This window comes from Rhinoderma darwinii, chromosome 7 (assembly GCF_050947455.1).
Source record: "Rhinoderma darwinii isolate aRhiDar2 chromosome 7, aRhiDar2.hap1, whole genome shotgun sequence".
Classification (NCBI taxonomy): domain Eukaryota; kingdom Metazoa; phylum Chordata; class Amphibia; order Anura; family Rhinodermatidae; genus Rhinoderma; species Rhinoderma darwinii.
In genome coordinates, this window is record NC_134693.1 from 132,209,543 (window position 1) to 132,225,331 (window position 15,789).

General features: G+C 44.0%; 1 protein-coding gene across 4 annotated transcripts in view; it reads left to right on the forward strand.

Moving 5' to 3' along the window:
* Positions 1-15,789, forward strand: part of PLXNB1 (plexin B1) — a 126,755-nt gene that overhangs the window by 34,526 nt on the left and 76,440 nt on the right. For 2 of the 4 annotated variants that reach the window (XM_075834056.1, XM_075834058.1), the window contains exon 2: positions 13,361-13,417. The exons of 1 other annotated variant lie outside the window; for it this stretch is intronic. The gene's annotated coding sequence lies outside the window, so the exon portion shown is untranslated. The remainder of the gene's footprint in view (positions 1-13,360; positions 13,418-15,789) is intronic. One more of the 4 variants, XM_075834057.1, reaches the window with a different exon arrangement.

Here is a 15,789-nt window from a genome sequence, read left to right on the forward strand (position 1 = left end):
GACTCCACTTCCGTTATTCCTTTGCGACTATTGCAAACATTCCGACCCGCGAATTGTTCCCGCGAAGGTACTGGCTGGTCAGCATTTATACTGGGGTATACATAGACTCGATCACTAAGGATGGCTTCACATGTGTCTCGAATGCCTGAGCTACCAAAAGTCGCCACTGACTACTGTTATAATAGTCGTCGGTCAATGCCTCCCCCCTCCCTGAACAGTTTCCTCGCATCCTCGTTGTCTTCTCTGTGCGCTTCTCACGTCTCAACTGGTCTTATATGAACAAAAGCAAAACTGTAGAAATTGTATGGATCGTATAGATTTATTTCACACAATTTTTTTGGGTGGGGGTGCAAATATTTTCATTTCCGCTGATCCAATGGAATGGACTAATGGTGTTTCCAATCCTTTGTAAAGACCAGAGTGTCCCTTTACTTTTTGCATTTCACTATTGGAAGACAGGATGAGAAAAATGGATTAAAAAAAAAGTGGTTTTTTTTTTTTTCTACTTGTTCATAAACTTTACAGGGGTTTTGTGACCCCTCAAAAGTATTTGCAAGGTGACCGCGTTCATCCGGCACCATGTGACCGCACGAACCAATTCCTAGTCCCAGTAGTGACGTGTTGACTACCGAGGTCACCCGGTGGCAGTCGACAAGTTATTGCTGTATGATGATGCCAGGAAGTGTCTGAGGACCCGATGACTGGCGGCACGGAAACGGTGATGATTATTAACGGTACTGCTATTAGAAATTTATCCCAACAGATTATAACTGATAACAAACTGAGAATGCCGGGATCTGTTTCAAATTCTTTGATATGAATAGGATTCGTCATTGAGTCTGTTCCATCATGTTTGGATATATAATCTGTATAAGACTCATTTTTGCTCTCCTCTATGTGCAACTTTTAGTATTTACTGATGACTACTACTCTCAATCAGCTGAGAATTTTGTAAGGGGACTAAAGTGAGTAGCTGAGGGACTGTTTAGTGGGGGTTAGTTTGGCACAGCGATGGGGTCTCCGCAGATGCCTGAGTAGGGTTATGAACTGTTCCTGTAGCTGCAGATATGTATCAGACAAAGAGCAAGTGTTAGAGGCCGAGACGGAGCGGGAGGATGTTCCTATTCGCATCCGGGGTCTGTGCCAACATCTCTGCTGACCCTTCTCGTTTCTGTGTATTTCTGGGGTGTTTATTGCACTTACAATGTGAGTGGTCCAGTGGGACCAGATTTCTAGGTTTCCTGGATTTATGTAAATTAAGCATAATTCTTGTATACATTTTTTCGAATTTCTCACAATTTTTAAGATCTCTGCTTGATGTCAGTGAAGGGAAACATTCTTGTTTGCATCCAGAAGCTTAAAGGGGTTTTTAGGATTTGTTTTATTTTTTAGCTAAGAGCAGGAAAGTTGATAATAAGCAGCAACAATACTCACCTGTTCAATCCCCCACCGCTCTAGCTTTGCCGCTGTTGACTTCCCTGCAGCAATGATGTCATGTTATTGCACATAAATACTGCAGCCAATCACTGGCCTCACCGGTGAGTATAGCATGAATCCTGAGACCAGTGATTGGCTGCAGTGGTCACATGCATGAACAGCCCATCATTACTGTAGCAGGACAAGTCAATAAGCAGATTCGCTGGAGCGGTAGCGAAGTAAACAGGTTTTTTTTTATTACTATTTATTTTTTTAAGCAACTTTCCTGTTTTTAGCAATTTTATATACATTTCCAGACAACTCCTTTAAAACCCGTGAAGACCTAATACTTCTCACAGATGAGGGTTTGCAAAAATTATATTCCGTCTAGACATTTATCTGTGAGATAAATACATCAGCAGCACAAATCTCTCCCCTGGCCTTTGATCGGTGGGGGTTCGAGCACTGAGACCCCTACCGATCGATAAAATGAAACCGCAGAAGCGCTCGGGTACGCGATTTGCTGCTTTGTTTCTGAGCGTTTTTTTCTCAAAGTCAAGCGAGCCGTGTACGGGCTCAATAGGAAGTCTGCTGCTTTGTTTTAGCGATCGGTGGGGGTCTAAGTGCTCCGACCACCACCGATCAAAACTTCTGAGATCTCAACATGACATGTCAACGTTTTTTAAAAGACTGTGTAGCTCACTGAGGATTGTCTAGGCAGGATGCAATTGTATCAAACCCTCAGCTGTGAGAAGTAATATGTTTTACAGGCCCACTATATAGTCTCCTTGAACTGGCTGGATGGCTGGTGCAGTTTTAGACTAGATCTTGGTAAATCAGAATTGCCAAGGGAGCAATTGTTAATCGCCAATAGCCGGAAGACCCGTAGGATTTTTTTTTTTAGCCACCTCTCCATTTGGTCTCTTTCTTTATGTGGCCAATTTGGCTTTTAGAACGATGGTTTCCCTAGAAAGGTGGAAAGGGTCTCATAGGTGGGACCTCATCCTATCAGAGATGGAGATGCCATAAACGTGTAATAACTCCTTGAGTCCTAAATGTAGAAACATATTCCCAGTTCATAAATCACTTTATGATGAGGCAGATTTGCCATTCAGGACTCTAGGAAAGCTTGGTGACAACCCATGGGGATCTATCATAACAGCCATATTGCTTGTCATCTTACTTTATCTAGGACACGGCTGAAAAAAATATTGGGGGGGGGGGGGATTGCTCTTTTAATATTTTGCCTTTGACTCCTCTTTCCCTTGTATTATAAATTCTATGATTTCCCAATCAGAAGTGAAGAGTGAATGATAAGGCGATTGTTGCGCTGTAGATTATTTCTGTGTATGGGAGCTGTATGTGGGTCATCCGGATTACAAAGCATTATTTGCAGCCTATATGTATTAGAGAAGATTAGCCCCGGTGGTTGATGTCCCCCCCACTCATTGAATGTGTATAGTGATATTATGTATATATGTATGTATCTCCGGCTTCCAGGATTGTGACTTGTCTCGTATAGATAAACTCTCCAGAGGGTCGGACGGCCTCTTCTGCCTTATTGAAATGTATTTGGTTCATCGGCGTCTTTGTGTGAATCAGACGTATAAACAGATTTCATCCTGTAGGGATTGGAAATGCCACCTTCACCGCAACATCTGGCTTATGGATCCGATGGAGGGGCTGTTCTGCGCAGGTTTGGGGCACTGTTCTTTTTTCTCTTTTTATGCAGGAAGAAATCAGCATTTGAAAGATGCATAAACTCCCATAAAAGTGGCGGCCTCGGGCGCTCCCGTCAGAGTGCCGGCCTCGGGCGCTCCCGTCAGAGTGCCGGCCTCGGGCGCTCCCGTCAGAGTGCCGGCCTCGGGCGCTCCCGTCAGAGTGCCGGCCTCGGGCGCTCCCGTCAGAGTGCCGGCCTCGGGCGCTCCCGTCAGAGTGCCGGCCTCGGGCGCTCCCGTCAGAGTGCCGGCCTCGGGCGCTCCCGTCAGAGTGCCGGCCTCGGGCGCTCCCGTCAGAGTGCCGGCCTCGGGCGCTCCCGTCAGAGTGCCGGCCTCGGGCGCTCCCGTCAGAGTGCCGGCCACATTGGCCAAATTGAACCAATGTTCCATGTTTGTACCTAATCCAGGACCACGATGAAGTATTTAAGGATAATTGACTTGCTTCCAATGCTGAATTATATGAACACTGTCACGTGACCGCAGCGATGGGACATCACATAAGGATAAAATGTCAATGTAATCTCTACCACCTGGGTGATATTTTGATCACAGCGACATGGTGTCACAGCAGGGACATATCTATAGGGGGTGCCGAGGTAGCGCTCACATCCGAGCCCTGATGCCTGAGGGGGTCCAAAGTCCCTTCTGCCACATAAGAAAAGCCCAGTCTTAAAAATGGCCCATGGCAGGCGGGGGACCCTGGCACAGATTTTGCATTGGGGTCCAGTAGCTTCTAGTTGGGCCTCTGAATGCCATGCATAGGAATTGGAGTGTGTGGCCTCCACATGTTTAGGTGCTGGATGAGCACTGGGGGTGAACTCCTAGCGTTTTATTCTTACAGGGCGTAGTCACAATGAGAAAGTTAAACAAAGACATTTAATAAGACCGAGCAGGTTACCAGTTACTCATAATGTACCAGGGAAATGATGATAAACAGTGTTGGGTTGCATACAGAATGTGCCGGGCACGTCATTGTGTTTGAGAAGGTGAAATCATAATTGGCAATTAAATCCACACACACCTCCGGGCCTAGAGGGCAGGCTCAGGAATAATCCAGTACTACCTGCCTGCACCTGCCCATTGCTGCTACTTTTGCCTTCTAGTTATACACAGGGCATAGTTATCAACATTTACATCCCAAATCATGGCTCATGTTAGAGGGGTTGTCCAGGATTACAAAAACACGCCTGCTTTCTTCCAAAAACAGCGCCACACCTGTCAACAGGTTGTGTGTGGTATTGCAGCTCTTCCCCATTCAGTTCAATACCAGACACCACCCATGGACAGGTGTTAAAGGGGGTATGCAGGGACCAAAAATTATTACCCGTGTACTCACTGCAGTATGTGAGTACACTCCCTAATATACATTTCGGTCCCCTTCGTGCTGATTCTGAGATTTTCATCGATTTTTTTATAGACCTGCCTGGGGACTGCAAGTCCAGTTGCACATCCTTCTTTGATGGCGATACGACTCCTTGTCATGTGACTGACCGCGCTGCACTCTTTCTTGAAGAAAGCCGCCATGTTTTCTAATCCTGAACCCCTTTAAGTCTCCATACCACCCAGAAAAAAACCCATACGCTTTATACTTTGATCCGCTGCCAACCTAGTTCTTACCAAGGTGGAGAACTTCAAGAAATATAAGGAAGGTCGTATATACCATAGAAGACAGCACAAGTGGTTGCTGTAGGGCCCTTGGAGAGGGGGGGGGCAGCCCTGGTTGGTCCTATCCCCTTTGTTATTAGGTGGGGCGAACCTGTGCAGGACTCCCCGCCACAGAGGAACTGTATTCTTAACAAAAAAGGATGGGAAATTGGCCCAAGGGTCAGCGGGGGAAGAAAACACTGGGACCTTGGGTGGTAAACCCGGTACCACAATGCGGGCAGGCCCTATTTGATCTTTGCAGTGAGGCCCCCCTCTCATCTGTATACGTCCACCTGGTGGCCCAGCTTTATCGGTGGCCATATCGCATGCCATCCAGCTATCCCAAAAACAGATATTCTATAGAACTAACTTCAAAAAGAGGAAAATGTTTTTTGTGTTTGAATTGTAGAACGTCCATCTCCGTAATACCAGGAGGATACAATGTGCCGTTGTTTCAAAACATCAAATCTTCTTTTTCTTGGAAAGAAAAAACGAATAGTCTTGTAGCCTAAACAGTGACTTATACAGAATTATTTGCCAATGTCCTAAATCAAAAGTACAAGTTTTAATCCTGGACCCAGCCCATGCTGTAATCCAAGTGTAACCATAAACTGTGTTCTTAAACTTTTCTGAATCCTTCATAATCTCCAGGTATTTCTGTAAAATTCTAAAAATGTCCAAGACAATAAAGTGAATCTCCCGTTATTGCTGTAAAACTTGATATAGAGATGTCTACTAATTTATCCAGGAGGAGCCACCGAGACTGGAAAGAGGTGGAAAGAAATGAGAGCAGTGGCTAGTACTTTCTGTGAAGCCCAGGTGACTCTGTGACTAAATCATAGCTCCATAACCTCTAAAAATGGCTGCTGTAACTTAACTACATAGAGACTTTTTGTAGAGTGGCTTCCCAAGTTTAATCGAGATAGATTCAAGAGTAATAATGTGGGCTGCATCCAGTAGCTGCCTTAGACTAGTCCTAACAGGTTTACACTTCCTCATTTTTTGCAGTTACTCTGTTGGCTTTGCTGTGTAGCCTGGGAAAGAGTCGGCAGAGTCATCTCATAATCATTAGCGAACAAAGGCAATCCTTTTTAAAAAGAAGTTGAACCTCTAAGCCCCAGCGATTCGCTGGAAATAAATGGCCAATAATGCAGCTTTTTGTTCTGGCTTATAGAGGGGACTCGATCGAAGGGCAGAGATTACTTCTTTTGGCCACCTGACTGGCATCTAGGAGGGTCAATAAAATAATGCAATTGCGCCTACTACTGTAACTTTGATAAGGCAGCTGTGCGAATTTTAGTGTACTAATAATGTAAGAATTTTTTAATTACTCTTATTATTCCAAGATGAAATTTACCCCCTTATTTTCCAGTTACGCCTCATCCATTAATGGATCCGGATAGTAGCAAAGCAAATTGGGAATGTTGTATTTGCTTCTGGTTCTTCCATACCTGCTGCCTCACCCCTTCCCACACCTCTGTGTCAAGCAGCCACTTGTAAATGAACCTTTTCTTCTGTGCAGCTGCAGCCCGCCAGGACCTAGTGGAAAGTGCCCACCCTGCTGTGGTCGAGTGATGCAGCTTTTCTGGTGGGGGCGACAGAGATCTGTGTGTACTTTGGCCCAGCGTACAGCAACTGCAGCCCTGGCGATTTCTCATCATACTGGGGCTTGTGTTTATAGGACCCTGACCCTCAAAATGACCCGATTCTAATGTAGTCTGAACACAGTGTCCGTTTTCTTTCCCTCATCCGACCATTGCTGTATTCCCTATTCAAGTATACAAAGACGTCTCGCAAAAGAAATCTCACACATCAAATGTTCTGGTAATTAACGCTTCAGCATGGCACGCTACTCTGCTAAGCACACAGGGGCAGGGGTCATTGCCAAATTTTATTCACATTTTAAGGGTATGATCACACAGCCTATTTTCAGACGTTTTTCAGGCCGTAAACGCCCCGAAAAACGGCTAAAAATGTGGGGGCTGAATGCCTCCAAACATCTGCCCATTGATTTCAATGGGAAAAACTGCATTCCGTTCCCACGGGCATTTTTAAAAACGGCCATGTAAAAAAAGCCTCGTAAAAAGGAGTGCATGTCAAGGTTTTTGGAGCCGTTTTTCATTGACTCAATAGAAAAAACGCTCCAAAAACGGCTGTAAAAAATGTAAGTTGCTTAAAAAATTGCTAAAAATCAGGGGCTGTTTTCACTTGAAAACAGCTCCATATTTGCAGGCGTTTTTTGCTAAGAGTGTGAACATAGCCTTACAGGCTTCCTGCCAAAAAAACAAAAATGACCAGTAAAGGTGCCGATACACTTACAATAGCTGAATGAGCCGACCGCTATTCCTCCCGACTCCTCCGTAAACATGCACGCTCCATGGGGAGAGGGGAATAAGCAGCTGCCAGACACTTCTGGCAGCGACTTATCTCCCGCAAGAACACAGGATCAGGCATGTTCAAATCTAACATGACCGATCCTTCTTTCCCGACATCTGCCGTTGGGAGTATTGGGACACCCCCATACACATTAATCAGCCCAATCCTGCCAAAATCGACTTTCATCTAATATGCATAGCACCTTTCCTGTAAGGTCCTCCTTTTATAACAGTCTTAGGCCTAGTTTACACAGACTTTTTTTGTCAGGCAGAAAAAAATCTGCATCAAACTTTCCTTCTGGATTTTGGAGGCAGATTTTGAAATACACGTGTTTTTTTTCTTTTTTCTTTTTTTATGCAGCCAATGTAAAAAACATGGCCCTCCGTCCTGAGGACGTAGATACAATTGAATGCGGCAGTTAGACTCAAGTCTGAGGGATCCGTGAAAACGGGTCCCGCGCGGCTGCGAATCGGACGTGAAAAACATCTTTTTTTCACGTCCGATTTGACACTCGCTCGTTTGACCAAAGCCTTAGAGTGAGAACACAATGCGGCAGGCGGAGAAACCACGTCCACATGGATAAAACTCAAATCATGCACCTATTCGCCACTACATGAGGGCGTGGTTTCGGCCGCCTGAGGCGACCCTTCTGTTTATTCCCACCCTTCTTGGGGTGGCAGTAAGGACAATTAGATTGGTTGTCGCCCAACTTTCCTAGAAACAGATATATTTAAGAAACTTCTACGTGGCACCAGGGTCAAGTTCACCTGAGTACCAGGGGATCCTCCAGTAGACCCAAGATCTGACGCAATAATGTGCCCCTAATACAACAGGGCCCCAAAAATACAGATTTCTTATGAGATGATTAACTAAAAAATCCTATTAGATCTAATTGATGATATGGAAATGATAAAGATGCAATTTGAAGTGGACATGTGATGTATGGATGGAGGATAACCCTCAGTCGTCATCTCAGTTGGGTCCAACGAGCCCCAGTCTGACGTTGCCTGGCATAGAAAAGGTTAACAAAAAAAAGTTAATGTGACATTTTGGGCTGATCCATTCGGGATTTGCCTCTGAAGCCAAGTCGGTATCGGGTACCACACTGAACAAGGGTGTCTGAAGCCGCTGTGGGCTGAGGCGCATTGGCTTATGTCCATTTCACACCCCTCCCAGGGAATTTATTTTTGTCCTCATCTAAGTTCATTCTCTTGGATGGAATAAAACCTCCAGCGGCGAGGAACAGAGAAAATAAACTTTCATCGGAATGTAAAAGACAAGTTCACAGTGTATGGGATAACGCTCACGTGGGCAGCCGTCCATACTGTGGTCTGTAGGTAAGCACTGGTCTGGCTGGGCATGGAGGGTATTGATTGCTGTCTCTGATTGCTTTCCAACGGGAAGATGACTCATATGGATCCCTTCTTATGTACGCTGATATTTCTTAAAGAGCCTAATAATAAAAAAATGAAATAGAAAATGTTGTTTTATAGTTATATCGTTTTTTGGGAACGCTGGGTGACCACAAATATCACCATTTCAGCTCCCAAAGAGGATGTCCCCCACCTTTCCCAGAACTGGAGGAAGCGAAAAACGTGATATTTGGACATTACTCAAAGACTTGTATTTACTGGTATCAACCACAGTGCCGTCATGAAAATAATAGCCACGTGGCCCCCGTGACATTGCCAACCACTGTGTGCTTATAAGGCCTTATTCACACGAACGTGGTAAACGTCCGTTGAAACAACGGCCGCCACACGGACCTATATAATTCAATGTGCCCGTTCACCCGGCCGTTGTTTCGACGGACCGTGTGAAGGTCCGTAAGAAAATAGGACATGGCCTATTTTTTTTCACGCTTCACACATCCCTTCATAGACTCTAATCTATGGGGGATGCGTGACATCCGAGATACGCAATGCCCGTGTGAATTTAGCCTAAGACTGCTACCCTCGGTGCCCTAAAACCATGCCACCTACTGCGCCACCATAACTAACTTGCCGCAATATCCTCATAAGAGTGCTACCCACAGTGCCCTATAACCGTGCCAACCGCAACTATTCCATAACATTGTTCTGCCACAGTGTCCCAAAAACACTGCCAGCCATAGTGCCCCATGTAAGGAACCGCTACTGTGTTTTCTAACGGGGGCCACTCAGTGCCCCATAACCGTGCCAGCCACTTTGCCGTTATATAAAACACAGTGACAGTACAATTTTTTTAGCATGGTCATCCACAGTGCCCCCATAACACTGCAACCAATAGCGCCCTCAAGTAACGGTATGCCTATAATATTGTTAACCACCCACAGTTCCCTATAACAGTTCTAGAGACATTGACACATATTTGTACCCCCATAAGGGTACTGTTTTTCTATGGTGAAATCAATGGCGCCGCTTATCTTGGTGAAAACACTTGGATTGGGCTTGGATCTGAAGCACATAATCCGCAGCTAGAAGTCGGCGGTCCACCGTCTGCCCAGAGGTCTTGTAGACTGGCGGTCTGTAGAGCTGTTTGGTATAGATCCTTTCACCTGTGGCATGCACTTATTAAATTATCCGCTGACCTTGTCCCGTCAGAAGCTCCTTGACATCTTTCACACTGTAAATCCCCGCTTTTATGTGCGACTCCCCATCCCTTGGCTCGCAGTCTCGATATTATAATTGAACCTGGCTTATAACATAATGAAATTACCATTTATTAAAGCCGGGGAAGTCGCACGTCCCCGGCGGCCTCCGTAATGATTCTCTCTTCTCTTCGCAGATGTTGTCACTTGATAAAGTACTCATCACCCTGATTACAGGCTAAGACGATCTGTCATTGTTTCATTCAATGATCCGATTCCAGAAGAGGAGAGATCCTGAATGTCTCTAATCTAAATCTGTGAGAACGGATTAACCTCTTATAACAAAAACATTCCCCCGAAATGAAAAAAATGAAATTATTTTTATCTGACATTTGATAATCCAGAAAGTCCGATCATTCAGCATCCACTGTGCCGAATTAAAGGAATTCCTAACTTGTCCTATTCACTTTAGATGGGTGACTAACTGAAATGTCCGCTACATCCAACAATGTCTGCCATGTAGCTCTGACTTAACTAATGGCAACTCTTCGGCTACTTATGTTGTACTGTCTCTTTAAACCATGCCATTTTCTAGGTTATGTGGTCTGGGAATAAGAGTTAAAGGGGTTCTCCGCTTTGGACAATCCCTTTATGTAAGACGAGTCCCCTGAAAAAAACTGATTAGAGGTTGTCCTGCTCCTCAGACACCCAACGATTAGCTGTAATATTTTGTGGAACCTGGCAGCAAGTGTTCAATCTCCCAACAGCGCCACCACAGGAGAAATGAAGCATTACACAGTTACCATTGAAATCAATGGGCTATCCATGTAAGGAATGGACATGCAGAGTCCTCTAGAGCAAGAGATGCTCTTTGTAGCCACTCTCAGCCCTTTCTAATAGATGAGGGTCCTGACTAGGGGGACCTCCATCAATTAACTCTTTAGTAGGGTACTTGAAATGAGTTTTCTAAATCAGATATTAATAAATTATACACATGCAATATATGATAAGTAGCAGTGGTCTGCAGCCTGGGACCCTTCCGCTGTTAGGGCTATGCTGGGAGTTGTAGTTGTACAGGTTCTTGTCCTACAGATGGGACCTATGGTCACTATGAACAGATCCACCACTATACAAGCTAAATCCACGTTCTAGAAAATTCATATTTTTCTCACTGGAAATAATAAGCCCCCGAATTACCGTGCCAGATGTACAATTGCCTCTCTGAATTCTTGTGTGCCAACTTCAGCCAAATGTTTAGGAAACTGGGCTTCCCTGATGGGTCTGTAATGCTTTTTACCGTTGAGCTTCGTTATGTGCAGACATTACTAATGAGCTTGGAATGTAGTCGTCTTCGCTCTGCTAAATGGTCCTGTCACACTGCGCTACCCCTTATTGGCAAGCATTAGCCATCAAACATACCCAGTAAATTATACATGGGGCTATTCCATGTGATAAGCTTATTTAGCTCCATTTTATTATTCTCCTCCTGTTCAATCACAAAATTGGGTCCACAGGGGGGCAGCAATTGTGTTTCAGCAAGCAGTTGAGGTGACGGCTACGTTAATGCTTACCTGATCTTATAGAAAATAAAAAAAATGGCATAAATTCCCCGTTCTTTGTCTGCGGGATCTCTGTACATTTACGTAAACCTCCTCCGTCACTAGAAAGCCAGTAATAATCTCTTTATTAATGACCTTGTGGATCGGATTGATAGCAAGGTGTCAGTTTTTGCAGATTGTAGGGTACGTAAAACTCCGCTTGATTGTAAAATATTACCGAAAGACCCAGATAAGCTGCAGCGTGGGCAAAAACAGATACAGATTAATGTTGATAAATGTAAAGTAATGCAGCTAGGAATAGTATTAATATATATATATACATCAAATGGAATAAAACTGGGAATAACAGAACAAGAGAAGGACCTGCTTATAAATAAGCTAAGCAGCAGTGCTCAATGTCAAGCAGCAGCTGCAAAAGCCAATTGGATTTTAGACGGCATAAATAAAAACCTGTGATTTAAATGTAATGTTACCCCTCTATAAATCCCTTGTAAGGCCACATCTGGAATATGTGGACTTCGTATTGGGCTTCACATTGTAAAAAGGACATAGGAGAGCTGGAGAGGGTTCAAAGACGGGCGGCTAGATTATTACCTGAGATGGGAGGTGTCCCTTACAATGAAAGGCTTGAATTGGGCGTTTGTTTCAGTCAGGGTCCCGTTCTGACGGGAAGCTCAGACGAAGCGTCAGAACGGGACCCTGACGCAGATGTGAACGAAGCCTAACACAGTAACTGAATACACTGAGGAGAGGGAGAGGAGGGGATTGAAGCTGCAGTGTCTCTGCCTCAGCCTGTGTGTGAGTCATGCTGTGAGAGGGGAGAAGGAGCAACAGAGGGAGGTATCTGATTGGTTGGACATAGATCCATGCACAGCTCTCCGACTCGAAAGCAGGAAGAGCCCGTCCACTCAGGACAGTTATAGAGAGAAAATTACCCGAAATATTCAAGTTAGATACTACATCTAATATATATCTAGGTGGCACCTTTATTCTGCCGACAGTGATAAAGAGAAGGATTTGAGTTTTCTGCTTTTTTTCTACTATCGGAATCACCCGGTCTTGTAAATGGGGGATAATTGTAATCACACCATTGTATTAGGCAAATACTTAGAATGCAATCCCAAAACATAATAGGACTTCAAATCCAAACTTCACTTTACTTGAACTAAGTTTAAAAGATATTTTATAACTATTGTTCCTCTTTGGCATATGACGTCTGCATAGCTGACTAGATTTGAAGGCTTAATCCCAAGAAAGAAATATGGCTATATAAGGGTAGATCAGTGACGGCCATACAATACCCATAGGGTTAACTAAGCGGATCAGATGAAAAGAGATAATCTTGTTGTATGGTTTATACTATTGGTCAGGCTATATTAATAATGCATGCCCTATAATTGACTATTCTGTTTTTTCCTATAAAATTAGATGGTATTACTAGCTATAATCTACCATCTGACCTGTGACATCACTCAGCCGGTGATCAGGACGGGACATGCGGTATAGACCATGTGATTAAAGGGTTGTGTGAGACCACAAGGTGGTCTGTGTCTGGTAATGCAGCTAAGCCCTATTAACTCGAATACTGCAATACCAGACACAGCCTGTGGGCAAGAGTAGCGCTGTTTCTAAAAGCTCCTCACAACTAGAGATATGAGATAAAGCAGTGATCACGAGGGCAGGAATTTACTCTCCAATCTAAAATGGCTGATAACAGGGTACAATGGATTGCTTTCAATTTATAGTCCCATTAGTATGATGAGGAGTGGTCCCAAACACGTGACTTTCCAGCTATTACAAAACTACAACTCCCAGCATGACCTGACATCCGCAGGCCACAGGTTGCAGACCAATCCTATAGGATTTATTCGCATGTATGAGATATAAAAAGAATATATACAGCAGGGGCTTCCATAGGGACTAGAGATCCTTGTGACGGGCAGAAGATGTTTATCCATATTGAATGCACCTCGGAACATTGGACGTTTCGACCTCTTGCTATTATTCTGTGTGCGTCTTACCTTCTCTGGTTTCGTTCTTCATCCAAATTTTCTTTTTTTTTTCTTTTTTTAATTCAGCTCAGTCGACAACACAGAGGGGAGACCAGATTTCAGACACTTCACAAAGGACAAATGGTGAGTGACTTTACCTATTATAAGAACTGCCGCACAACCTCCTGGAGCCAAGGAGCCAATGTGCCAAGAAGAGTGGCACCGGGTCTACATTTTTGAGTTGTTTTTTTATTGAGGTCTATCAAAGTTCTTTTTGTCAAATTATCTCCTGCTGTGATATTCAACCTGGGGTGAAACTACAACTCCCAGCATTCCACTAGTGTTTAATGCCTGGGTCAATGACTTTCAGGAGGGGTTTAAGGTTCCATTTATTACTGTTAAGGAATGGGAAGGGGGTGAGGTTGTGGGATAGGGTGTGAGTAGTGGTTCCGAAGGTCCTCTGATTGGTGGGTAGGCTAAGGAACAAGCGACAAGTCAGTAACCCTCCTTTTTTAGTAATTGTAATATGGCCACCACACCCGACCCCTGCGGTTCTACTGAACTGGAAGATCTCTATAGGGTACTATGGTGATCTAAGTTCAGTTGAGCTCAACCGCGTGTGCAGTCTAGTGGTTGCTTCTGCCAGGAACATTTTACCGCCCTTATTGGAAATCGGCTGTTATGGAATCACTGGTTAAGCAATTCCCAGGATGGAAGTTTGAGTTGCTAGGTGATCGATTCCCACAAAGGCTGCTGGAGACTGTCGGGACTGAGCGTGCAAATAAATCCGTGACCCCAAATCCGTCACAACACTGATTAACAGAATCTATGGCTACTCTATGGTTTTTGCCAGAGCCGACAGCAAGGCAGGATGGTTTTTGCTGCATAGAACCCATGTTGTTTTAACAGAGTACGGTGTTGGATAAGAGGTGCAATGCAGGCAATACCCATAACCAGACAGACAGACGGTAAACAGAAAGTTCAAATCACAAAGCTAGGGGATGTCCTAAATAGCAGAGGTTAGTACCAGCCGGGAACAGACAGTCCAAATCCGTAAGCAAAGAGTAATCCAGAGACAAGCCGAGGTCCAGTTCCAGGAAGACAAAATATCCATAGGTTCAGGGTATAGTCGGAAGCTTGATCAAACACATGGAAACCAGGAAAAATCACAAGCAAAGAACACAGAAGCAGCCCAGGTTTAAGTACTCCACCCTTCAATCTGACAGGAGGAAAAACAGAAAAGGGATAGGCTGAACAACTAAAACCAGAACCGCCCAGAAGCTAGTCAAGTCAGCCCATCAGTAGATACTTTATCAAGGTTCTCTGATGGATAAATGGGAAAATGATAGGGGGGAGTTGGGTTCTCCACCGTCCAACAAGCTTGTAGGACCGCAACCACTTGTAAATGGGGCAACACGAAACATGTCTATAGGGTATAATGGCCCGACGTATGCCAAGAGAGTTTGCATATTTTTGGGATGGTAAATGCCGGCATACCTTTTATGCATTTTGTTAAAAACTGTACTTGACTATGATTTTAAATACAAGGGGACCTCGCAGTATACGATTTTTTTTACAATGAGTCAATGGGTAATGTATGCAACATTTAGCAGTGTGAACAGAGCCTTAATTCTATAAAATGGAATTGCTATTCACTCAATTTCCCTCACCAGGCATATCTATGGAGATTGTCAATGGTGGTATTACGTGACACCTAAAGTTGTGATTGAACGTCCCTCATCATATGAATAATACCGCCACGTAAATCCCTCCGTTATAATATCTGCTGTAGAACAAGGAATAATCGCTGTAAACTTTATTTCCATTACTTTCTGTCTGTAATTTTCCTCTATTTTAAAGCCCTTGTTCTTTATCCATTTACTTCGCTCCTGGAGACAGGAAAGCCATTATTCCCTTTCTATTGTGACTGCGCTAAATAAAGAAATACAGATAATACCTTTTTTTTTTTTCACCTTTTTGTATTCTTCCTTTAGAATTCTCAAAACCCTAATTAGAACATTCATTGACCGTTTTTACTTTCAGCGTCTGTTCCAGGACTTCATTCAAACGGCTGCTGGTTTCTTGTTATAATGTGGAAAGGACTTCGAGGGGTTGTATGAGACTAGATAGACAGGGCAGCTTTTTTCTAGAAACAGCGCCACTCTTACCCATAGGCTTTGTCTGGTATTGCAGTTCTGCACCAGTCACTTCAATGCTGCAATACCAGCCGCGGCTCGTAGACAAGAGTGTCGCTGTTTCAGGGAGAATGCTGCCATGTTTCTCTAGTCTCATACAACCCCTTTAATGGAGATGTCTGATTAATTATTTTGGAAAAATCCTATAACTCTCATTTATTTATTTTGAAAGTGACTAGGAATATTTGGCCACCTGTTTTTCTACAAGGATCGGGGGAACCTCTCTGTTAAAATTTTTTGGGGGGCTTTATGTCTTGGACACCCACATATTTTACATTATCTTAGTCTATAAGTTCAGAACTATAATGCTTTTTGACAAAC